Source organism: Canis lupus, chromosome 9 (genome assembly GCF_003254725.2).
Source record: "Canis lupus dingo isolate Sandy chromosome 9, ASM325472v2, whole genome shotgun sequence".
In the NCBI taxonomy this organism is placed as follows: domain Eukaryota; kingdom Metazoa; phylum Chordata; class Mammalia; order Carnivora; family Canidae; genus Canis; species Canis lupus.
The window spans coordinates 2,617,650-2,639,707 of record NC_064251.1 but is presented as its reverse complement, the minus strand read 5'-3'; the positions used below and the strand labels follow the sequence as shown (position 1 = coordinate 2,639,707).

The following is a 22,058-nucleotide window of genomic DNA, read 5'->3' as shown; positions in this document are numbered from 1 at the left end:
CACGTCAGGCCAGGGTCAGAGTGTCCCCCCACCCTTCTTTAGCTGCCCCCACCTCCCTCCCCCTCCCACCCTGCTTTTTTTTTTAACTAAGCTTCTTTTGTTTTTTGAGGATCCCTTCATGTGTGCACGCCCGCACATGCATGTCAAGTTTTTATTCCAATCCTTCAATGAGGTCTTTGCTGAGAATTTACAATTCCCCTGTGGCCTCAATCTTGCAAAGATTGCTTTTTAACGCTGTTAGGCCTTAATTCTAATAAGCCTCCTCTTTATTACAGAACCAGGTCACATTTCCTTGACACCGCCAGAAAATCTTTCATCGGCCGGGAGGGGTCCAGGGGGGGCAGGCAGAGAGAGGGCTAGAAAGAGGAAGGGGCAGGGAGACAGAATCGGAGAGGAATCCTCCCTTAATGTGATGGAATTCTAAATAATCTAATTTCTGGGAACCAGGGTGGCCTGACCGCTTTAGAGAACTCTGTGATACGACTGCGTCTCCTACCAGCGTCAGTTTTCCTTTTGTGTCTTGATTTGTCAAGTGACAAGAGGAGGGAGGGGCAGCAACGGGACGGCTGCCCGCGCCAGGCACGCATCCAGGCTCCGCCCTGGACAGACGGTCATCTGCTCTGGCCCAGCACGTGTCCTCCGGCCAGGCGGCTCCGGTCCTGAGGGCCAGCAGAGGAAACAGGGGAACAGCACCAGCAGGCTCTAGGACAGAAACCAAACCCACTCAGAGGAGAGGCACACCGGTGGGTGTGGATACCTGGGAACCCGTCAATCAAACCATCCCTCTTCCGGCCTCCCCGCTCCTTCCCAGGGGGGTTTGGGGCCACGGCCGGGGGAGGGGGCATACTGCTGAGGATCACCAAGCTTATCTCTACCTGCCTTCTCAGGACAAAAGGACACCCCTGGGGATCCCTGGGTGGCTCAGCGGTTTAGAGCCTGCCTTCGGCCCAGGGTATGATTCTGGAGACCCGGGATCGAGTCCCACGTCGGGCTCCCTGCATGGAGCCTGCTTCTCCCTCTGCCTGTGTCTCTGCCTCTCTCTCTCTCTGTCTCTCATAAATAAATAAAATCTTAAAAAAAAAAAAAAAGGACACCCCTTTGCAATGTTAAGCAACTACTATGTGCCATAGCTGGGCAAGGTCCCTCCCCACCACTGCTTGTCACTGGGAGTGGAAGGAGTCCAAGAGGGAAAGGCTGACATGTGCCAGAACGGCTCCTAAAACCTCCAAGACTGAGCATGTGCACCTAGGAATAAGGCCTTCACTCTAGAAGGTTCTGCACATGGAGGACGTGGGGTGGGGCCTGCGGAAGGATGGAGAATGAAATGGACCCGGAGAGGTTCTCTGGAAGCTTCTCTCCCTTGTCACCAACCAGCCCCTCTCCAAGACCTGTCCCCCTCACATGTCAGCAGTGGGGCGTTTACATCAAGGCAGCACGGGACCCCGGGCCACCACGGTGAACAAAACCACCCGAGGCCTGGGGCCGTGGGACCTCCGAACCGTGGGAAGACACGTCCTGCACAGCCAGCAAGCCTGGCGGCCCTCCTCCTGCCCCTGAGCCTGTGTGACCCCACGGCGCTCCTCTGGGAGGGCAGTGTGAGTGCAGCCAATGGTTTAAATATAAAATTTAAATCGATACGATGTCTCATGTAAGGCACCTTAGAAATCAAAGGTATTTTTTTAAACTTTGGTGCCAAAGAGCTCGGGTGCCCAGGCTGAGGTGCTGGTGTGAGGGTGGGGATGGGGGAGGGGGCCGTGCCACCCCCCAGACCCCACGGGTGGTGTGGGTGCTCTGCATGGTCCAGGGCACAGACGCGCGGGCTCCTGGGGCAGCCCCTCTGCCCACACAGGGGCCTGCTCCTCTGACTGGGCCTGAGCCTCCCCTGACCCCGGAGCCCCCAGCCACCCACCCAGCAAGAGCGTGGACAAGGTGAAGACAGGGCGTGTGCATATACCTGTGCTACACGAATATTCCACCATCATGGTCACAACAGACTGCGGATACATCCTTCCATGCTCGTCTACCGCAACGGCACGACACCCACCGTCTGGGTAGACCATCCCCTCGTGCAGGGGCTTCTCAGCAGTGGGCGGCCTAGGAGAGGCGGCGTGCCCACCACACGGCGGGGAGAGGGTGGCACTGGGCGGGATGGGCTGGCACTTCACTCTGCACCTGCCGCCAAGTAACGCGGGGTCCTTGTGTGTTCCAACAACCCTCCTAGGGGGGAGCAAGGTGGCAGCCCTTGGCCCGCGGACAGCAGATTCTTGGATTCCACAAAATATAATTGTGAAGACCAATCTGCCAGCAGAGAAATATGCAGCATATTCACAAGCTAAATATAAATAATATTGATTTGTCTGCCATCTTGAATTATCCATGTCACTTCTTTTTTCCATTAGCATCAATAATCACGAGCTGACCCCCCCTGTGGATGGCCACGTTGCCCTCTGAAGGACACAGCCAGCCCCAGGGTCATGCACCGAGAGGAGTCTCAGGCTGCCTTCCAGAATGGCCTGCCATCTTCTAGAACAGTCCAGCACCTTCCTGGGAATGTTTCCTCCCCAACAACTACTCCTCACTCCAAGCCCAGCAGTGAGGGGCAGCTTGAAGGCACATCTGAGACCCCCACTTTTAGAGGCATTCTGTTCTCTCTGGCAGCCGCCCTTGCTTCTGGGGAAGCAGGTGGCACACAGTCCAAGGTTCACTCCGGCTGAAGGAAAGGGAGCTGATATGGCTGGATATGCAGCCCAACCAAACCCGCGGGGCATCGCCTCACACTTGCCAACCATCCCCAGGGCCAGAACCGGGGCCCGTTTCCCGTCCGGGCCAAGAACCTCAGTAGCTATCCTACTGATCAGCAGCCCCACCACCACCACCACCAGCCCCAGGGCACAGCGTGTGCCCACAGCATGGCCGGGAGGCGGCCCAGGCCTCCTGCCTGCCCTCCCTCACCGGCAAGACACCCCGGGGCTGTTAGCAACAGAAAGAACAGGGCATGGAACCCACACAGGCCGCTCGCCAGCCAGCCCAGCCAGGATGCAGGGTGCCCAGGGCACGTGGCCCACCCCGGCCAGATGTCAGAAAGCCCACAAACACCGACCGAGAACCTACCGCGAGGAGATAACTGTCCCGTGTGCTTTGCAGGAGACGGGGTCCCTGCCTTCGAAGCATTTACGATCGACGGGGGAGACAGATGTGCAAACTTACCTACCGGGACCTGTCATTTCTCATTCTTCCTCATCGGGGCTGTTATAACTCCCAGAGAAGTGCCATGAAGACAGGGACAAGGGACACCTGGGGGCTCAGCGGCTGAGCATCTGTCTGCCTCCAGGTCCTGGGATCGAGTCCCATATCGGGCTCCCTGAGTGGAGCCTGCTTCTCCCTCTGCCTGTGCCTCTGCCTCTCTCTGTGTCTCTCATGAAAAAATAAATAAAATCTTAAAAAAAAAAAAAAAAAAAAAAGACAGGGACGGACGGAGCCATAAGGAGGGGTTCTCAGGATGGCTCTTCATGTCTTCTGTGTGAAAGTACACCAACATTCCCGATGCCCACCCACCCTGGACACGGCTGTAGCTGCAGCTCTGCCTCGAGGCTTGTGGAAGGATCCAGAAGCTCCCCCATTTGCCTTCACCATCTACCTCGCCAGCCAAGCAGGGCATCAGGGTGAACGCTTCGCCTACAGCCTGGGCCCTGCCCTTTTCTGCTGGTGTTCTGGACACAGAGGCTGAGCCTGCAGATAGGAGAAAGGTGCCTCTGCCCATTCCGAGGGCCCCGCTCTCTGAGGGGCAGACGAAGAATCTGGCCGGAAGGAATCCCGGCCTGACTTCTTTCTCCTACCTGGGTCCACTCTTATCCCACCTTCCCTATTGGTTCTCAAAACAATCCCCTGCAGAAATTCTGATAGCATGGTCTGGGCATGTGCCATGCAGGCAACAGGTGCGGGGATGCTCGGGGTTGCGGCTGTTCTCACACGCCTGGCCAGGCGCACGTGTGTGCTCCCCAAAGAAGCCAGAGCCTATGCAGGAGCTGAAGCACGCACGCGCACACTCTCTCTCTCTCACATACACACACACACACACACACACACACACACACACTCCTCGCTGTTAAGGACCCAGAATGATGTATTCTCTGTTCTCCCAGCTATAATTATTTTAGCGTGGGAGACAAATTCTGTCTCCAGTAACTCAGAAGCGCTACATTAGAATATCACATTCTGTGGTCTTGGAAAATCTGTATAGTATCCCAGCCCCTTCCTCCATCCTGGGGCACAAAGAGGCTCTTCAGATGGGTGAACACACCACGGAGGCCCAGCACAGAGGGCTTCACGCCTGCTCCAAGCCGATCTACTTAGAGACCTCGGAACCACACATGCAGGTAACCATGGCAACTTTGGGGAAGTTAAAAAAAATAATAATAAGTTTGTGAGTTGTTGGTTGTTATTTGGTGCCTAGGTGGGTTGGGTTCTCTCCTTCTTTTTAAAGATAACAAGGTCCCTGAATCACACTTCTCTGAGTGTTTTGGGTAAGCGTCCAAGGCAGCAGCTGCCTCCAGACGTTTAATTACCTTCTGAGGGGGAAGCACGTGTCACGTCTGAGCACCACTGTCACAAGTCTGGGTTCTGTCCTCAGGGCGGGTTGTTCTCCAATGGGGTGACCTTGGGCCAGCGTGCCTCCCGAGTGTCACAGTGCCCCTCTCAGCACTGCTCCTCCCTAGAAGTCTGGAGACTAGCAATCCAGTTCCCTCTGGGTCCCAGGATATCACTCACACATTGTCCTCTGTGGGGAGCCCCCCCACCAGAGCCCAATCCCTGCACACAATCACCCCCCAACACACACACGGGTGTGCACAGAGGGCCAGCAGGCCTGTGCATAAACTCCAGTCCCCCAAAACCATATCCCTCCCTACACTCAGAAACACCAGGTGCCCTCAAAGGGCCCGGTGGCCTCAGTGGGACCACTGGCCTGGGCACCAGTCTTTCCCCATGAAGCCAACAAGATTTTCGATGCCAAGAAACACCCTCACGTGGACGGGGCATGTGCACATGCATGCATCCACGCATGCACACCTCCACTGGTTCAGTGGCCCGCTCGTGGCCATGCCGGCACGCTAAGTCAGGGTGGGAGGCCACCAAGCACGCTGCCTTGATTGTGTGCAGAGCACCTCGGAGCCGAACAATGGTGGAGCCCCACCCACGGCGCCGGCTGGAGTTTGCGTGTTGTTTATCACACACGGAAGACGGGCGCACTGGAGAGCTCTTGACGGCCACCGCGAGGCTCCATGTCACAGCTGTGGTGCCAATGGGCTGGGCACACGGCTGCGAAAAAAGGAATTATTTTTTTTAAGGCAGAAAAATCCTAAATGGCCCTTTTCAGCATTTCTGTGCACATAATTGTAGTATCCAAGTTAATGAAAGGCCTGGCATGCTGGCGGACTGAATACCCGCTAATGCCGCAGCCCGTGCCTCACGTGGAGCGGCTCCAGCACCGTCGTGGAAATCAGACCCCAGTGGGGAGGTGGGAGAGGGCGGGCAGGGAGGTGGGAAAAGCGTGCAATAAAGAGCGTTTCTAGGAATGACAGGACTCCCACGCGGGATCATATCATCAATTAGCCAGTGGGAGGGCCGAGCAGCCCTTGGCATCTCATTTCCACAAAGACAAAGTTTCCTTGAGGAAACTGCCAGGGTCTTCAAGGCGCTGAAATAAGACACAGAACAAATGAAGAAGGCCGGAGCAGGGCCTGGCCAGTACTCAGGCGCCCAGCCCTGGCACCCAGCAGGGGCCCGCGTGGGCTGAAGACATGTGTGGAACCCCCCAGTGCCTGAGAGGTGAGCACGTACAACACACGCACGGGCAGGTATGCCACATGCTCCGCACACATGTGTGTGCACACATGCATCCACAGACACACATGTGTGTGCACATATCCTCTGCTGTCAGGTCGGGGTCCTCTAGTCTGACCCCCATACATTCTAGTCTGTGGCTTTCCCAGTGCCAGGTGCTAAGGAGACAAACGCCCTGCAAATGTGTTCTCTAGATTTTGCCCCAAAGTAAGGCCTGACAGCACATCCCCCAAGTAGACCCCTCGGGTCTTCAGGCCCCAATTCCCCCAACCCCTCGGTGCTCACAGTATGTCAGATCCTCCAACAGTCCATTCTGGAGCCTTCAAACCTACAACCAAGGGGGCTCCCACCTCAAAGGCCCCGGGAAGCAGTCCAGCTCAGCCATCTAAGTAGAGGTGACTGATTTATTCTGACCGTCCTGACTCTTAACGACACTGCTCTCCTCCAGCCGTGCATGGCTTTAATTGTCCATCCAGCAGGGCAGGGAGGAACCGTAAATCTTTCCTCGCGGCTTCTCTGAGCTCAGCGCTGCTTGACCTGCCATTGCCAGCCCCTCCCCTGCATCCCGCTGGAGAAGTCTGCAGGCTTTGAAGGAGAAGAAGGGAGGAAGGGGGAAGGGGAGCAGGAGAAAGAGAACCAGGCTATGGGGTCAGGGAGGGGGAGAGAGGGATGGGCAGGAGGACACATGTGGCCACGTGCTCTGGCTGCTAATGGGGGCGGGGCACTGCAGAGGACTCACCGCTGCAGCCTCGAGATGCAACGTGCATGGGGTGCAGGGACCGCGCCCTCCGGCCCTAGCTCTCAAGCAGCCCGACTCCAGTAAAGCAGGGCCTGCATCCCTTCGCCTTGCTGGAAAACAGCACAGCCCTGAAAGGAACCCACTGGAGAGGAAATAATATTTCTCTATCCCATCTGCATTGTGTATGCAACCGAGCCCCATCTGGGGGCACAGGGACCTGCCCATAAGAGACAGGGGCGGGCCACAGGTGCAGAGCCCCAGACGTGGTGCTGGTACAAAAGGCCCAGCCGCAGGCCCCAAAGCACACCTCCTCCCCCTTCCAGCAGGCTTAATTTTTCTGTAATGTTGGTGTATATTAATGCATTTCGAGGTAGTGCACATCACAGTTATGATTATTACCTAAAGACTTCCTTTACAGCCCTCATTTCTAGCGCTCATTACTTTCTGAAAAATTATCCTCGGGGGCCGAAATTTTCCAAGTCTGGTCTTGTGAGTTTTCTTCTTAGGATCCAAGCAAAACATGTTATTGTGTCCATGATGGGAAGGGGGAGGGGGCTCTTCCTTAGTTGGTCTCCGTGGTGACACAGAGCCAAGAAAGAATAACATGATAACAGGGTGGGGGGGGGGGTGGAGAGGATGAAGGGGGCAGAGACCACACGCTACAGTTCCAACACATAAATACAGACACTGTTATCAATGACCTGGTTTCAGTTTTACCCATCTGTTCTGTGCAGACACTTCTACTTTTAAAATGAGATTTCAACCTAGGTGCAGGGAAGCACCCATGCATTTAGCACAGACAAGTCAGGAAAGCAAACACTCATCATTGCAACATTGTCAATGCACATTCAGAGTTGCACACATATCATCCAACTCAAGGGCAAACTTGCAGAAAGATCCCAGTCATAGCCAGGAGACACTGAAGAGTCAAAAGAATAAGGATTCTATGTGCATTCCTCTTAATTGTCCTAGGAGAGATCTGCGGTGAGAAAAAAATGTACTTGCTGGTAGTCATGCTGGAAAGTTGTCCCAGACACCACAGAAGGGCTTTCGTGGTGAGGGCAAGGGTAACTAGCGGGCTCCCCACCAAACAAAGGTCATCATCCAGCCTCTGACTCCCTGCCCTCGGCCAGGAGGCTGACTTGCGGCACGCTAACACTCGATGTGACGTGGGTTGTCCACGAGCACTGCTACAATATTACACCACTGAAAATCCTAATCTTCACCTTAGATTTCTCCAGCTCTTCCCTTTTCTGCTAAGATTCCAAAACACTTGACTAATGTACCCGTGGATGGCACCCCTATGAGGCAGGCAGCGAGCGCTATCAAGTCCATTATGAGCAGCTCGGGGAGCGCAGCGGCGACGTTGGTGAACCACAGCCCCATCCCTAGTCTACAAGAAGCCTGTGTAAGCAGCCCCTGGAGCCCCGGTTCCACCTCACCTGTCCCTGCAGTGGGGGCCCCAGCGGTGCCTAACAGCACCGCTGTGGTCCCTTCAATGAGGAAGAGTCAATATTCCAGAAAGACACACACACTTCATGTTTATTGCTAATGGTTTCCCCAAAACTATGTTTTGGTTTGTCACTCATCTCGGTACTGAAAGCAGAGGTGGGACAGAGAATCTCTCTGGCTGAGAGTAAATGCCATGGTGGGATCCACAGGTCCAGAGGAGGCTGGGAAGGGTGGTGGTGGGAGTGGGTCATGATGCTTCTTCCTTTCAGCACCACCATGGAAAACCCAGCTGGCAATGACCTAGGGCCCTCAACTCTGAGAATCCAAGGCCACTCTTACAAAAGCAAAGAGCCCAGCTGCAGTACCCCCCTAACTGTGGTTTGTGAAATTGTGGCCACCCCCACCCCGGGGAGCAGAAGCATGAGGAAGGACAGGTGGCCCATTGAGGCAACAACATACCATGAGGAAGCAAGAGCCCTCCATTCTCCCAGTGCCCTGGTCAGAGTGACCCCTGGTCCACAGCCCCATGGACAGGACCTGGCTCACGTCCCTCTGCCTGGCCTGGCTCTGAAAACCTGGGCAGCTGGGCTGCTCCTGGGGATGCCTCCAGCCCACCCAAGTAAGAAATGCTATAGAGAGATGCTCAGCCTCATCTTGGCACCTGGAACCATTTCAAAACCATGTCATCTCCTTGTGGCCATAGGAGACAATGCAGAGTCTGCGTCCTTAACTCAGACAAGATGTTCATCCCTCTAGTAGGCAGCTGGACCAGAAAAGGCCACGCTCACTACAGGCTGCTGTGAGCCTACTAAGTGCCAGCTCCTTGCTATGTGCTGCCTCCCCAGCGCTCAGCTGAGTAAAACGGGTTTGAGAGCTTGCTCCGGCCACGGGGTTGGGAAGTCTGCATTCCCTCCCGAGAACACGCTGCGGTCAGCTACCCCCCACCAAGCCCCAGTGTGGGCAGGCGCTTGCCTCCTCCATGCACTGGGCTGATCAGCAGAGCCGCTGCTCCAGTGGGCTCAAGGTCTCCAGAAAGGTAAGAAAGCTACAGCTTTGTTCAAAAGTTGCATAGCATTTCAACATGCATCTAAATGTGCGTCCTGGAGGTGAAGGGTGCTTCTTCTACAATCAGCCCATGGGAGGAACGCCCGGGATGGGCCATCTCAGGGAATCCCTGTTAACAAGGGGACTGACTAACCAAGGGTTCAGACTAGACCTCCAGGGACAGGCCAGGCTGTGAGGATGAATCAGCACGTGCTGCTGGAGTCTGGCAGGAGCCACAACACAACCCATTCTGATTTTCCTTCCTCTCCTCGGGTCCAAGGTAATGGGACACAGGAAAACCTGGTGTGTGTGGCCATCTCGCGCAAACTACTGGGAAATCATCTTCACACCTCCTGCTGAAAACAAGAGCTACATGGCCCTTCTTGCCACTGCCAACAGCAAAGAAAAAAATATGGGGTTGGGAAGAAGAGACCAGCAGGAGCTGTGCTGAAGGTGCCCGGCTGCTCCTACATAAGACCCGGGAGCGGCGTCTTATACCCGAGTCTCAGAAGAAAAGTTCCAGAAGATCTAGGAGTTATTTCCTGTTTAATCCAGTAGAGAAACTTCTCATTTATACTCAGTAGGGATTTTAAACTACTAGTTCAGCGAGAGATTATTTCCAAATGTACCTGGGTGTGTGCTCGTTCCTCTTTACCTCCCCAGAGATATCCATGCACTTTTTAATAGAACTAAACTTGATGTTCCTTGGCCTTCACAGAGGTTCCCCTTTCTGCACACAGAGGCTTCAGTGCTGAGAACGGTGTCTTCTCTGTGCTCTCATTATCCTGGCCTACAAGAAAGCTCTCCTGAGACATGATACCCAGCCCAGGAATCACCAGTCACCTGGGGCATGGATCGTCATCCCTCGGTCTCATTTGCTGTCACAGACAAGGAGACATCGGTGAGCAGGGCTGCAGTGTTCCAGATATTCAAAGGGAGACCTCCGAATGTGCCCTAGGCTTGTGTACTACGCTGCCCACACAACTGTAATGACCTGCCCTGTGAGAAGGGATTTTTTTGGAGGGGACTGTGTTACTTTTAGCTTATTTGTTTCAGTAGAAGGACAATTTTGAACTGAAACTAAGATGTCTCAGAGAAATCAAGGCACACAGATTCTCCTGTTATGTAGAGAAGATAGAAGTTATGATCTTGTCTGCCTGCACCCCGCCCCCCACCGCCAAAAGGAACCTGATGTAACTGTGCAGAGCCTGGCTGCTAGCAGGTGCCTGCCCCAGCAGTTCCCTCACCTGCAAGTGGGACTCTTTTCTAAAAGGGCTGAAGTAGACATACCTGAGCACCTGCCTCTCCTCCTGGTTGCTAATCACTGTCCAGCGCTACGCTGGACCAGAAGAGCTAGCCACTCCCTGCAGCACTCAGCAGACACCTGGCGGACACCTGCACACACAAGTACTGATGACCATGACAGGATCTCAGAAGGAGCCTGGCATGGCCAGGTACAACAGTGGCTTCACCCATGCCCCTGTTTTTGTAGAACCTTGGGAGGAAGATCTCAGTAGAGCCACTAACCAACGCAGTAAGTGGATGAAGTTCTGCTAAAAACACATATATCCTCCCCCTCCCATTTTTTTCTGCTAAGACTATGCTCTGGCTTTAGACACTAAACCTTAAAATATATTTTTTTAATATTTTATTTATTCATGATACACATAGAGAGAGACAGAGAGAGAGAGAGGCAGAGACACAGACAGAGGGAGAAACAGGCTCCATGCCGGGAGCCCGACACGGGACTTGGGACTCCAGGATCACGCCCTGGGCCAAAGGCAGGCGCTAGACCACTAAGCCATCCAGGGGTCCCCTACATTTTTTTTCAACAAGAACTGCTTTGCTCTTGATCCTCAGAGAACACCACAGACTCTAAAGACCCCACCTCCCCTAACATGAAATTGATGCTAACAAGTTACAACCCACCTCCCAGGTGAAATCAGCAGGAACCAGCCCTGAGCTACACAGGAAGAGTGGATACTAGATCCAGAGGAAGGTGTCCCTATCACACAGTGGAGCACATCTTTAAGCCTCTAATTTAAAATAAAATTGAGTCTTTCCTAGGCCTGGCTGGCCATCCCTCGTGGTGGCCTGTCTTGCTCCTGAAGAGGAGCATTCGGATCTGCTCCACCTAAACTGGCAACACTTTCCAAAAGGCCATTTGTATACTGTGTACTGTGAGCTTCACTCCTCCCCCCCCCTTATTAAAGGAAACACTTTCAAATAAAGTAACAGATTGTATGCTCTTTATTATCTCAACTCACCTTCTAAGGCATGATTTGGTGGCAGCTCAAGTGTTGGAGAAACTGCCATAGCAAATTAATCTTAGTGCACTGCACTTTAAAATGTATATTTTATAAACTAAATCAGTTCTTGTCGTGAGGTATTTACGCAAGGACACTCATCCTCTGTCTGCAGATCCCCCACAAAGAACAGACCCTACTGTGTACTCAATTATTACCACTATCCAACTGTTCATTGAAAGCTGTCCTCAACTCTCCTAGCTAATGCAAGCAGAAAGTCACATATGAAGTGCCCGCATCCCTCAGAAAGTACAAGAGGAAAAACAGACGTGAAGGGAGGCAGACAGACAGACACAGCCGTGGGGGAGATGCAAACCCCCCCCCTTAAATTCTTATTTAAGAATTTATTTCTTAAAAAGAAGCCGCAATGGTTCAGAGACAAACCTACTTCAGAGAGGCTGCAGAAAATAAGATGTTTCGGTTGCCTGAATGTTTCATGAACCTGTGAAAATAACGTGCTGCTTTATAAAAGAACTTGGGGAGACATTGCAGCTCATCGAAAAGATGTAGGTGCAAATGGGATGTGTTCATCAAGCTGGTCTGTTCTGCGGCAGGAAAGGCCTGTGGCGGGTGGGGATTTGGGGAAAGGCAGGTACCCGATGAGGAGCATCTCTGTTCAAGGGGGGAAAGTTTCAAGATGGTTTTTTTTCCCCTTCACTTGTTTAAAAATAAAAAATTTCTCACCAAATGTCAGCTGTGTGTCAGGTTCCATTTGTCTTTATAACAGAGTATCAAGAAGGAGTGTGGAAATAAGCACAGAGAGACAACTGACCACAGACTGCAGGTGCATGAACAGCCGGGCTGGAGGAAGGGCTGTAATCCCTGGGAAATAACATTCTAGGGTGGAGTTTGGCTCCCACGTCTCCCTCCTGCGTGGTTCCTCTAGGCCCCATATACGCCCCCCCTCACCCCACCACCCTGACGCGTCTGAGTGGGATAGGAGGAGCTCCCTTCACTGATTCCACAAGCATACACTGAATAGCATGCATGTGCAGGAGGAGGTGGGCATAAATCAGCCAGGATCCTTGCCCATAAGAGCAAGGTGCCTCCAACCTGTACACGTCAAAGAATGAAGGAGCCTCAGGTCATGGTTGAAGGGGGCTCTGGGAAGAAGTCTGCTGAGTGGAACAGGCCTGAGCTATGTACCAGGCTGGCAGCATCCACAACTAGGGCTAGCACATATTCTGGCCGCTGCCACATTTCATGTATCCCCAGATATCAAAGAGCTCCATAATTTCTCTCCATTTCTCCCACAAGCCGTTGGCAAGGCTCAAAGTTAAAGAAGTGGCAGGAACACCACAGAAGGCCCACTCTGGAATGGCACCCAGGAGTCCTCCTACCTGCTTCCTTCCTAAATTTGCCTCTTCACTGGCCCTGGGCTCCCCTGGCTCTGCGTGCACCTCAGCAGCCCTCCCCTTCCCCCTAGCAGGGTGAGGGCGAGCGCCGGCAGCGCCCCCAGCGGCCCCAGTACAATGTCGGAGGCGGGAGGGCGGAGCGCGGGCAGCGCGCCCCTGGCCCTGTCCTTGGTGCTGCTCCGGGCTGCCCGCTCAAGGAGCCCTAGGTGGCAGGGGGCCGCCCAGGCCGCCGCCTTCCCTCCAGCCTTCCCTCCAGCCTGGCCTCTGGCCCTTGCTGAAGGGCAGTGAGCACACCCAGCTCTGCTGCTGCTCCTGTTGGAGGGCACTGGGCGAGGGGCATTCAGAATGAGCCAGAGGCCAGGCTGGGGGGGGAAGGGGAGGGGGCTTCCGAGATTCCCAGCTTCTCCCAGCATCCTAAGACAACATAAGGCCCAGGGAGGTGGACAGAGGTCTCTCTAGGCCCCAGATCCCCGGAGGGTGGGTCAGATAAATCGTTTAAGTCCTCTTTTCATGGGGGAAGAAATCGCTGTTGGAAATGGGCAACTCATGCCAGCAAACCCCAGCGGCTCCAACGCAAACAGCCTACAGGCCACTGGCCAGCCGTCCCCCTTACACACCGCTGCCTCACCAGGCCCAGACTGGCTGGCCTGAGTACGCCCCTGTCACTCTGCCTCTGCTCCCAAAATCCCCAGGGTTTCCCACCTCACCCACATTGTTACTACCCTCCCTGAAACTCCTGGCAGGGAAATGAGGGGTTAAGCGTCGCTTCCAGGAGTGTGCGGTGGCGAGCCTGTGCCCACGCAGAGAGGCCTCCAGTCCCCAGGGAGGGATGAGGGTGGCAGCCTCGAGGTCCTCCTCGTTCACCAGTGGAGGCGGGAAGGGAGGGGGTGCACATTGGCTGGTGCTTAGGAGGCGCCCTCCCCTGACCCTGCCCTGGGCCCCCACTGGAGGAGTGGCCCCCCTACGTTACATGCACCCCACTTTCATCAGGGGGTGCTTTTGCTGCAACTTTTCTCTCTCTCCCTTCACAGTTTTTGCTCACCTGGAAGGTCTGGTTTTAATTAGTGTAATATCCCCGTTAATAATGCAGCCTAATTAAGACATCCGCCCAAATCCACTATGCACAATTAACAAGCAGGTTCTGTGGCGATGTTTATACTTTTACTTATTTTTTATTTATTTATGTATGTATTTATCTTTTGCAGACCGGTAAAACCAAAGCTGTCTTCTGACTGAAAGACCTCATGAAGGGCGACCTGGAATCTGCTAGGCGCTGAGTGCCCGGGGCAACTGGGGGTGCACCCAGGGCGTTCCTGAGCAGGGAGGGTGTTTCAGCAGGAACTTCGTGACCCTGCGCGTGCAGATCCCTGACTTCACTTCACCTCTAGCTCGGGGTGGGGGTTCGCCTGGGAGATGGATCCTGGGTCCCTGTCCTTCACCTCCACCACCGGGTGTTCACAGGCAGGAAGAGCGGCGCCCCAGGAGTCCTTTTTTAAAGTGACCACTAAAAAATAAACCCAGTCCCTTGGAAAAGCTGGAAAGCTCTCACGGAGGAGTTTCCCTCACTCGGCAGGACCCTGTGCCCTGTGGCGGGAGGGAGCTCCAGACTCCCAGGAACACCGCCACCCCCACCCCCAGGAGACTGTGGATCCGGGGGCTGCGCTGGGGCGCACAGGGTCGGTCCTCGGCAGGCGCCGCTCCCTCGATCTCACACGGACAGGATGAGGGTCCCGCAGGGAGGCTCCGCGCCCGGAGGAGGAGAGGACCTCAGGCCCTGTGCCTGCCGGGGGCACCGCGGAGGCAGCCGCCCGAAGGGACGAGCGCCACCGCCTCCCGGGGCCGCTGGGGCAGAAAGTTTGGGCCAGGGTTGCGCCCGCCGCGCGGCTCCAGCTTCCCCCGCGGGCCGTGTTGGCCCCTGGAGCGGCCACAGCGGGGAGCAGCAGACCCGGCTCGGGCTGGAGACTCCGCTGGGAGCGCCCCCAGCCGCCCCCCGGAGGGCCCCGCGCTGCTAGCCACCCCCACCGCGGCGCCTACCCTCGCGCACGGCGCAGCGCGCGGCCCCGGGGCTCTTCAGGGAGCCGTGGGAGCCCCTTCCTCCCTTCCGCCCACAACTCCTTTGCGTCCTCCACTCCTCGCGGGAGCCTCCCCGGGGCCTCGGGCAGGCTCTCCGGGGCTGGGTGCGGGGACAGAAGGGCAGCGCACCCCGCGGGGTCCCAGCCCCCGCTCCCACTCGAGGGCTCCGGCCGCCTCCCCGGATGCGCCCCGCCGGGCCGGGATCTCCGTGCGCCTCGGCCTCCCCCCGCTGGGGAGTTCCCCGCGCCGGGCATTGTGCCGCCGCCGCCGCCGCCGCCACCGCCGCCACCACCGCCGCCACCACCGCCGCCACCGCCACCGCCACCGCCGCACGGCGCGCGGGACTCCCCTGCGTCTCCATGGAGCCCGACCCCGGGGCCTTCCCATTCACAAAACCGTCCCTCTGGCCTCCGGCTGGGCCACGTGCCCCGACCCCAGCCCGGGAGGGACCCGGGAGGGACCCCGGAACCCAGACCCGGTGCGTGCGGGGACCCCTGACCCCGAGGGCGCCCCCCTCCCCGCGCGCCCCGGGATGGTCTCGTGCGCCCCTCCCCGGCCGCGCCCCCCCGCCCCCGCCCCCGCCCCCGCCCCCAGCCCGGGCAACGCGAAGGTGATGACCCGCAGGGCGCGCGCCGGCGAGGGTCGGGGTACTCACGGGCTCAGCGCTCCCCGCGGCAGGTGACGGGGGCCCGGCGGCCATGCCCCGGCTGCATCCCGGCCCCGAGCGGGCAGCGGAGCGGGCGGCGAGGGGCGCGGGCCGGGCTCGGCGGCGGCGGCCGCGTGTCCTCCGAGCGGGCGGGCGCTGGAGCGGGGCCGGGCCGGGCCGGGGCGGGCGGCTGTCCGAGGAGGCTCCCGGCTCCGGAGCTGCCCCGCGGCTCGGCGCTCCGCGCTCGCTCCTGCTCGCCGCCGCCTCCTCTCCCTCTGCTCCCCTCCCTCCCGCCCTCCTTCTCCCTCTCTCCTCCCCCTTTCGCTCTCTCCCTCTCCCCGGCTCCTCCGGCTCGCTCGGCTGGAGCGAGGAGACAGCGGGAGCACGCGGCGGCGGCGGCGGCGGCTCGGGCGGAGCGCGCAGCGCGGCGAGGGGGGGCTCGGGCGGAGCGGGCCGGGGACGGCGGCGGGGCGGGGCGGGGCGGGGGGGCGCACCCTGGCGGCCGCAGCGCTGGCCCGCGGAGCCCCGGCGGGGGAGGAGTGAGCGAAGCGCAGGGGTCCCCAGGGCCCGGAGCAGCCCGGTCCCCGCAAGCGCCGCCCTCCAGCCCTGGCCCCGCCTCTCCTCCCTCCCTCCCTCCCGCCTGCCCCCGGGGCGATCGTGGGCCGGCAGCTCCTCGGAGGACCCCTGCCCTCCCACCTCCCGGGCTCTGGCCCTGGGCCTGCGGTGGAACTCAGGCACAGCGGGAGTGAATGCCCCCCTACACTCCTCTTCCACTTGGTCCACAGGCCTCCCACTCCCTTACCTAGGCCTGAAATTCAGTGCCTTGCCTTCCTCCAGATGGAGAGTGAAGGGGCCACACAGGGCCACTGCTGGGGTGGTTCTCCAGATTGGCGAAGGTAACCTATGTAAACATCCCTGCCCTGGCCTAGATGTGGGGCTGTCACTGTGGGAGGTCGCCTAGGATTTGCCTCAAATCAGGAGAGCAGGTTGTCCCTGTTCTTACTCCATCCTCCCCCAACCTGGGGGAAGAGGCCCTGGTTTAGGGGCTGGGGAGGGGAGAAGGAAAGCCAAAGGTAAGGGTGGGTGGAGTGGGGACCCTGTGGGCTGGTGGGATGAGACCCACAGAGGGCAGGAATGTCAGCACCAAAGGCAGGAGGACCTGGACTGTCCCAAGCAGAACCACAGGATCAGGCAGACCTTACTTCTGTTTCTAAGCAAAACACAGATGCTGTGCCCAGAACACCACAGGGGAGAAGGGGTGAGCTGTAACCTCAAAGACGTTCTCAATCTAAAAACAAACGAAAAACCATCCCAGGTTGCTTTTTACTTCTGGATGATGCTTCTGGAACCCTAGGATTCCTCTCTGTACCTGACTGTCCTGCTTTTCTGCGTGAGGCAAAAAGCATGTCATGGAATCTGGGGTTTGTTAGGGGCCTAGAAGAATCAGAGGCAGCGGAGGGAGGCGTGTGGGCTCTGCGTTCCTGCATGCCTGGGGCGCCGTGCTGCCGGCTGCCTTCCCTGCAGGGTGAGAATAGACAGTGTCCAAGACAAGTGGCTACTGTCCACTTACGAGCTTAATGCTTTTAATTTCTGGCCCTCCAGCCTGTCTGGATCATTGATCTGTCTTGGCCAGGGGGAATCGTGCTATACAATTTCAAGTAAGCTGCTCGGCCTACAGCTAAACACCGGATAAATGCCTTGTCTACCAGCAAGGCAGCTGCTTGGATGATTGAACTTTCCCCAGCCCCCATATTTAAAATGGCACATCCCTGCTCAGAAGACCTAATTGGCTTTCTCTGTCCTCCACTGTCAGATGGTCCAGGCTTCTGTGGCCTCCAACTCGTGGCTGGGCCCACCCACTACCATCACCCAACTGTATCCCTACAGGCAGGCCTCTTCCTTCACAGGCAAGTAATAGCTCCTTATAGGTCACTCTTCTAGATCATTCCAGAAAATCTCTCTGAAGACAGCACCAAATCCTGTTCCCAAGCTCCATCAGACCCAGCGGGCACTCAGCACCACAGACCCATGGTGCTCCTGTGTGGGTGGGCTGAAGTTGGCAGCTGTGGCAGCTTGAGCCACAGGACCTGCACAATGGGATCCCCCCTTGGAGACAGGCCCCAGCAAGGCTGGCCTCACGGCGAGCCCTAGGGAATGTGCCCTTCCAGCTGCAGCTGCTGTCCACTAGGGATCTGGCCAGAAAAGGGCACAGGACCAAACTGTACGTCCTCATACCAGGAACACCCAGGAGATTGTCCATCTTGGGATAGCATAAAAGAATATTTTATACACCTCTGACTTGGAAACTTTGTTGGTTTTCGTGTTTTCTTGTTTGTTTTAGTGAGAACAGGGAGGAGAAGCTGAGAATGGTACTTTGCACTGATAATTAGGGACAAAACGAGGAGATTTACCTCAGAAACATTTTAGTCAAGGGCACACAACTAATTTTGTTCCCTCTAAAACCCCACTAAAACTACCAAAAGAGATTTTATAAAGATATAAACACCAAAGAGCTGGAGAACGGGAGGAAAGACAAGAAAAATGATAGAGCAGTGGTGTCTGGCCTGGCCATGCTGACTCCTAACCCCACAGCAGAGGGAAGCTGAGAAACCACCTCCAAGGCTCCGACCAGTAAGGCCAGGGACCCGTGGAGATAGGGAAGGCAGCTCAGAGCAGCAGGATCTTTTTGAGAAGCCCACAGACCCTTGCTGGCTACCTGCTCCAGACCCCCAGATGGCCAGCCACCCTGGAGGGGGTGTTCCCTGGGGAGAATGAAGCAGGGGCTCTGTGGCTGGAGGGACTTCATGCACGGGTGGCAGAGAGGTATGTTGTCCCCCAAAGGCTGAGAGCCCCCATCAGCCCCCAGAGGACCATGCCCTTCAGGCAAAGCCCAGGAGAGTCCCTCTCTCCTCCTGCAGGTAAGACATAACCTGGCTATTTCCCAGAAGAGTGTGGACCAATCTCCCTCCAGGAAAGCCCCGTGGGCAAGCCCACCCAGTCCTCAGAGCCTCCAGTCAGCTCTGCAGGCCACTCCCCAAAATGTGAGTGGACATCCCCAAATTTCCAGACATCTGAGGAAAGCCTTTCAGAAGAGAGCCACCAAACTACCCAGGGCGGTGGTGGCTGGGGGGGTGGGGGGGTGGGGGGGTGGAGAGGAACTTTGAGGAAACGAAGACGAGAGGGTATCATCAACAGTCCCTTTCAATGTCTCAAAAGGCAGCAGAGAAGATACTGCATCTACGCATCAAGAACAGGACGCTCTTTGAAAGAAAACACTGAGAGAACCAAAACAGGCAAATTGCCCTAGAAATGAGTTTCCTGGTTCTCAGCACAATGGATGGAAACTGACCCACATCAAAGTATACTGACATACCAAACACTGAGGCCAAAAAAAGTTCCCACAAGTTTCCAGGTCCCATAAAAAAGAGCCCAAATGAGAATGGGCATTAGCCATCTCTAGAACAACAGTGAGAGCCAGGAGATAAGGGTGGTGCCTTCAAAGTGCCAAAGGAAAATCTTTCCTGGCCTAGAATCCCTAACTTAGCCAAATTAACAATCAGCTGTGAGATTAAAATTAAAATAAAATAAAAACCTTTGCACATGCAAGGTTTCAAAAACCTTTATTTCCTATGCACTGCTTCTCAGGAAGCCACTAGAGGATGTGCTCCAACAAAACAAGGGAGTAAATCGTGAAAACATATGACAAGGGATGCATGAAATAGTGCATCCAGTAAGAGGGGGGAGAAGAGGGGAGTCCACAGGATGGGAGAGAAGGCAGACCGTGTAGGGGAAGCCATCAATTAGAGCAGGGTGGTGACACATCCAACTGTCTAGTACACAGACATGTTGAGGGCGTCATCACCAAAACACCTCTGGCAGCCTAGTGACAGATTAACGCCAGACAAACCTGGCCCAGGTTGTAATCTGTACCTTCCTGGCCTGCGTGGGCCAAGTCCTGATGGAGTGCCTCCTTTCTTCTCCATGCACTGCCACCTGTATGTATAAGCTGAAGACACTCATTTCCCCCCTCAGACAACACATGTCCTCTTAGGAACAGGAGGGCGGCCCAGCCACCTGCCAGACATCCCTCTGTTAACACAGGAAGCTCTTGTGGCCTCGCCAAGAGCCTCCCAGACCAGATGCCATGGTCCACTGAGGGTCAGTGGGTTCACTGACCCCCTAAAAAGGGCTCTTATAAGCTCAGACTGTGGCCCCAAAACTATTTAACTTGTCTTCCCTTCTCCTAGACCCTCCATCCGAGATGAGCAGCCTGAAAAGCCACAGCAGAAAGGCACCGTGGCTAGGTCTTTATGGTGAGCATCTTGCACTAAGGAGGTGCTCACACAACAGCGAAATGTGGGAGAAAAGACAGAAGAGGACTTTCTGCGTGCCCTTCCTCCATGATCCTGTTAGGTCCACAGATGACCAGCAGGTGTACCGGTGGGAAGTGCATTTTACATGGTTACCGGGCCTCCTTGTTTGGTCTCTCAATCCAATAGAGTAAATTCTAAGGCTACTTAATGCAGTCCTAACTTCCTTGTTAAAATGACTCTTCCTCCCTCCTCCTCCCCACACCAATATTACATCACATGTTAACACACAGGCATGTCCATGTCCTACCCCTGCCCTGTCCTGTTGGCCACTGCTGGCTACCGCGAGTTTCCCTTTCAGGCCGCGGTCTGAGCGCACCATAGGTCACTGGACAGGTGCCTGCCAGTGTTCATGACTTCCCTGTAAGGACAGCCCCACAGGGAAACCACCCACTGACGGTGCGTGCGGAGCAGATGTGCGGAAGCATATACTCTGTAGGGCTCCAGGGGCTTGTGTCTCTCAGACCCCATGAAACCCAGATCACGATGAAACCTGGCAGTCAGAGGCTCCAACCCACTGACTTACCCAGTGAAGCCACGGAGGCCCGCGCCAGCCCAGCCCTCACCTCCGGTCACAGCTGGCGCAGAGACCCTCCTCCCTGCACTGCCTCAGCACCAGCTGGCCAGCTGGGTGGGCTGCCCGACTACACACCCGAGCCACCATGTGACCCCCCCCTTACTCCTGGCAGATGACTACACCATGGGTTTCCACTAGGAAGGGAGAGCTCAGACTTCCTCCCCATCCCCCTTTCCCTCCAAATGCCCTCCTGCTTCCTCTGTCCAGCCATGTCGGGCCTCCCCGACTCCAATCCCTCCTGCCCTGGGGGCCCTGGCCCACAGTCTGAAAGCGGGTGGGGGTCTCACCCTTGCTGTGAGAGCCGCTTGTAGACACTGCTCTCTCCCCAAGGACCCTTATCGCTGACACTTCCCATCTGCCCCCAACACCCCACAGAATGGCCCTCCTGGGGTCTCCAGGGATGGAGTCACCAAACTAGCCTGCACTCCACCCTCGGTGCACTTGATCATTTAAGGTAGGTGGCCCTGCTATCCACTCCCTTTCTGGAAACTTCTTCCTGATTCTGCATGACAGCCTGGTCTTCCACTCGTCCTTCCTCCTTCCCATTTGCTTCCCTCACTTCCTCCCAAATGCCAGCTTTCCCTGAGACTCAATCTCCAGTTTACATTATTTTCCTCCACCATCTTACTCCTTCGTTGGCTTCCTGTCCCAGACGTCATCATGGCATTTCCGAATGGAAGCGGCTCAGAGGTCATTCTGAACAGTCCCCTCCTATTACAGCTGAGGAAACTGAGGCTCAGAGTGCCTGAACAGCAGCCCTAGACCCTGACCCCAGGTCTGAGTCTGCAAGCAGGACCACCCCCGCCATGCCGCCTCCTACTTCACATGCAGGGGAGCAGACAGGTGCATCTGCAATGTCACACACACACACTTCCAGACTTGATATTTTATTTAAGAGTGTGCAGCTCTATATCAGTACCCGCTTGCTTTCAGTTCTGACATTTATCTTCTCGAGAGGAGGGTGAACCCCTTGCAAATCATCCATATCTCCTCCCACGTGGACGGGAAATGTCAGGGGGAGATCCAGGCAGCTCAGGGTCCCGTGTCCACATCGCACACTCTTCTCTCTTCGCTTTGCTTAATATTAATAACCCGGCTGCTTCTGGAGAACCGGGATGGCATGGGGAATGTGACAGGGGTGCAGGCAGAGGGTCCCCAGGTGCCACACAACTTTCACAAACAGGGCGACGGCCAGAGACAGATGCTGAGGCCCCTTCGAGGACCTGTGGGCTCCTCCCCATCTTCCTGGACCTACTTGTTTCGAGTGGGACCCATGCCATATCTTTGAGCTCAGCCTACGACTGCACAATAATACCCACCCAGAAAACAAATTAAAAATAGGAAAAATCCATCCAAGTCGTGTGTCTGCTGAGGCAGAGTGCTGTCAGATTGCTAGGCAACCCCAGGCAATCCTGTGGGAAGAAGGTCTGTGCTAAGCTTGTTCTACAGAAGTAGCACTCTTGTCCCTTTTGTGTGGATGTGCTCAGCCGAATCTGAGCAGACGTGAGTGGAGGGAAGGCGCATCCGCCTGGACAGACAGATTCTCCAGAGGACAGAGAAGACACCGTGGTGTCCACGGGATGACAGACATCTGGATACACACTGGAAAATCAATCTGATTTCTCCGGGTTTCCCAAGAGCCAGGTGTGTAGCAC

At 56.1% G+C, this 22,058-nt stretch overlaps 1 protein-coding gene across 7 annotated transcripts in view; it reads right to left on the bottom strand.

Moving 5' to 3' along the window:
* RBFOX3 (RNA binding fox-1 homolog 3) overlaps nt 1-22,058 on the bottom strand; it is a 446,986-nt gene that overhangs the window by 394,267 nt on the left and 30,661 nt on the right. For 3 of the 7 annotated variants that reach the window (XM_025468224.3, XM_025468214.3, XM_025468215.3), the window contains exon 2: nt 497-702. The exons of 3 other annotated variants lie outside the window; for them this stretch is intronic. The gene's annotated coding sequence lies outside the window, so the exon portion shown is untranslated. Of the gene's footprint in view, nt 1-496; nt 703-15,465; nt 15,727-22,058 lie in introns of those variants that run through there. One more of the 7 variants, XM_025468217.3, reaches the window with a different exon arrangement.